This window comes from Rousettus aegyptiacus, unplaced genomic scaffold (assembly GCF_014176215.1).
Source record: "Rousettus aegyptiacus isolate mRouAeg1 unplaced genomic scaffold, mRouAeg1.p scaffold_m13_p_2, whole genome shotgun sequence".
In the NCBI taxonomy this organism is placed as follows: Eukaryota; Metazoa; Chordata; class Mammalia; order Chiroptera; family Pteropodidae; genus Rousettus; species Rousettus aegyptiacus.
In genome coordinates this window covers 30,625,815-30,629,937 of record NW_023416295.1, presented here as the reverse complement: position 1 = coordinate 30,629,937, position 4,123 = coordinate 30,625,815, and positions in this window count along the sequence as shown.

Here is a 4,123-nt window from a genome sequence, read left to right as displayed (position 1 = left end):
GATTTGTAGGGAAGGAAGTGCTATGATATGCCTTATATGACATGGAGAATCTGTTATGTTTTATTTGTTCAAAATTTTGTTCTATAATTTTTTCTATATACATTTTGTACTCATTTGTTAATATTTGATATAACTAGAGGGACCGTACATTTACGGTTTTGTCTGTAATTGGTGACCTAGTTGTATTTTACCATCTGGCTAGAAATATTGGTATAATTAGCATATGTCTTTCTTTTGGACTTTCAAAGAGCTATTACAATCACTAAATTTAAATTCTGGTGGTGAACCACAGAGGGTGGGAATCCTTTTGACTAATTATAAAATAATCCCTTTTTTTTTTTGCTTATTCTGAAAGTTAACCACAGCATAGGGTTGGCACAGGACCTAAACGTGAGAGTTTATTCATTTGGTTCTGACCAGACTTACATCATCCTGCTCATTAGAGGATTTTTGAAGTTTTCTTAGTGATATTAAAAAAAAAAAAAAAAAAAAGACTATCAATTCTAATAAGCTGAAAGATCAGTTTGTTTCCTATACATAAAACTTATACTTTTCCATATAAAGTAGAAACGTGTGTGGGGGTTGGGAGTGGCGAGGAAACTATATGCGAAAATGTTGGAACATCTCTATTCTTATTGGAAAAATTTGATAAATAAGAATGTCAGAAGATATGGAAAGGCCTGTGATGGTTAATTTTGTGTGTCAGTTTGATGCGCTAAAAGATGCCCAGATAGCTGGTAAAACATTATTTCTAGATATGTTTGTGAGGGTGTTTCTGGAAGATTATTAGCATTTTAATTGATAGACTGAGTAAAGATCATCCTCACCAATGCTGGTGGGCATTATCTAATGTTAAGAGCCTGAATAGAACAAAAAGGCAGAGGAAGAATTTGCTTTCTTTCTTCGAGCTAGGATATCTATCTTATCCTGCCCTCAACATTGGCCCTCCTGGTTTTCCAGCATTCAGACTTGGGATGGAATTATGCCACCAGCTGTCTGAGTTCTGCAGTTTGCAACGAGCAGGTATGGGAGCTCCCAGTCTCCACACACACACACACACACACACACACACACACACACACACACACACATACTATTGGTTGTTTCTGGGGAGAAATCTAATGCAAGGTATTTGCTTTTAGGCATGGAAAATATTACAAATGAGTTCCATTGATAAAGATAGAGCGTTGAGAGTGCAGTCTACTGGTTTTGGAAGTTAAGGCATGGCCAAGCTCAGAGTCCCCAAGGAAACATCTGTGAGGTATTGATGGCACATGAGAATCAGAGTGTGTTGTATCAGAACCTAATGGTGATTTCTAATAAAGACATAAAGCTTATAATGCTACAAAGAGGGCTATTGAAAGTGGTCTTACTTGGATCAGGACTCAGGAGCCTGCCCTTTCCAGTCCCTTCTCAAATATAAGAGCTGGTTCTCACAAAATAACTTGAATTATATTCCTGAGTAAGCCAGATTTTTTAGATATCCTTGGACTATACTGCTTTTGTATCTAGTGTAGTGTTTTTCAGGTAAGTGTTCATTAATACTATCCAAAGAGATGTTAACATGGTCAAAGGAATTTTAAAACACACTGTACACTGAGTTTCTCATTTGGAGATTCCCAGTATAAATTAAAGACTCCAAGGAATCCTGCAGTAAACATGCATGTTTAACACTGTTGAACATGGTGTTCCCGAAACATAATTGGGTACACATGCTTTCTTTCTTTTTCACACATCTAATAACATTATGAGGAACATGAGTTTGGAAAACATTGATGATTGTATCAATTAAGATGCTTTCAGCTGCAAATAACAGAAAAAACAAAAGAGAGTGGCTTAAAGAAATAGGACATTTTAAAAAATCACCTACCGAAAACCTAAGATGACTGCTGCCATTGCTTCAGTGGGATAATAATGTCAGGGCCAGCATCTCCACGATTCCTTTGTCCCTTCCTTCATAGCTACAAAATGGTGGAAACAGCTCCTATCCAGGTGGTGTGGAGCTGTGAGACTATCGGCATTTCTGGTTTTCTTCTAGAAATCAAAAGCCTTTCAGAAGCTACCCAGCAGAATACCAGGTGATCCCTAGCTCCAAGTGAGCTAGAATAGCGTCTGTACTGGAGGTAGGCAAAAGAGAAGGGGGTTGGCTATAGCTGGTGGGTTAGCCAAACCACCGTTTCTTCAACAATGGCAGAATTACTTTTAGAGATTTGCATTGTAGTTGTATGCATTCAACTTCCACCAAGAGACACTGTTTGAACCAGTTATGTGAACTCTACTGGTGTTTCTCTAGTGAGAGCATTCTGTTCATGAGGACGCTGTCCAATGTAATAGAAAATAATCTAATAAGACCCACATGAGAAACTCTTCTCAGACTCAATGCTATCTTCTCCCTCCATGCCATGCTCATTCCAGAGACAATGTTTACCCCACACAACCCTTTTGGTTCTATCTTAGCCCTAGACACGATATTCCTGGTATTGGAATAGTCTACACGGTCCTACAATTCTTAACATGCACTGGGGAACTGAGCGAAGTTCTGCTGCTCCAAGACCTGTAGATCTTATCACCTTCTGAGACTTTTTAATACTTTCCAAACTTATTTTCTCAATAGATTTAAATATTTGCAAATAAAAGCCTTAGCGGAATTCTTTTTTATTCTTTTCGGTGCTAATATATACTTCCCCTGATGCAAAGAAGCAGTCTCCTGATATAAAAGGAAAGAATACAGGCAGAATTTATAAATTAGTATTTCAAAAATTATTTGGCCCCATACTTTACACAATAAACTCTTTAATCAAAAATTAAGATGTTTGGTATTTAATGCCTGTCTCTCCTAATACATCGTAAGCTCCACTTATTCGACCAACACTGTTCAAAGATTCTTACGTTCTTCAGTTTTTGCTAAATTTTCACTCTTCAAAGCACACCCACCTCTAATTCTTTTGGTCTCAGCAGACAACTAGATGCAATCTTCTCAGTAAGGAGAAACTGATCAGCCCAGTACTTCATACCTCTGTTGTCATCCTTCTTTTTCTTCATTTTTGTCTGTCAGGAAAAAATATTTTTCCTTATTCTGGCCAAGGTTGACCCCTCCAATTGTGCTTATGATCTCATTACTTTCTCTGGCATTTTCTATCATTAATATTCTTTAACTCTTGTGCATTTTAATTGCTGTCTCCATGTGAACTTCTCTTTGCCTACTAACATTTTCAAGTCCTTCCCAACCTAAAACACTTTTAAAAATACTCTACAAACTATTGTTCTTCTCTTCTTCTCCTAGACTTGGAAGACTGATATATACCTGTGGCCTCTACTTTCTATTTTCTCAACTACTTGCAAATTCGCCTTTCTAGTGAAATCATTATATCCAATGACTATTTCTAAGTCCTCTTCCTCTTGGAAGTCTGCTTGTTAGACAAAGTCAGTTCAGATGAAACTGCCCTGTCTCTTTCTGGCCTCTCCTCCCATGTCAATCATACTAGAACTAAAAGAACCAGTTAGAATTTCGTTGTGATAATGTAGATCAAAGTCAATAAACTCAATTCAGTCCATTGTCTGTTTTTACGAAGTTTTATTGGCACACACATTCATTTACATATGGTCCTTGGCTATTTTCATGCTCCAATATAATTGCAGAATTGATTAGTCATAACGTGATACTGTCTGTCCTCCAAAACCTGAAATATTTAATAGCTGGCCCTTTTGTAGGAAATGCTTGTGGCCTTTTTTTTAGATGATCTAGATAACCTAGATCTAAATGAAAGAATGTGTACCAGTAAGAATCAAGGGGAAATGACTATATGATATTTAAGGAGATATCATTGATGGAAATTAATGACTAATTGGAAAAGGTACAGTAGAAAATTGGAAGAAAATTTATAGAATGAAACCTAGAAAGACTTCCAGTTGTGATGTGTGAGTAAATAGTGCTGTGTTAACTAATGTAGGTAATGAAACCAGGAAGTTTGGGTGAGATGATAAAGCTATTTATCATCTTAAAGCTATTTAACATTTGAGGGAACTTCATATTATCAAAATAATAATAATTTCCATGCCGAGGAGAAAAATTGGGACTCTACATTTCACAAAAAGAAGATATGAAACAAAATACTTCCAATTA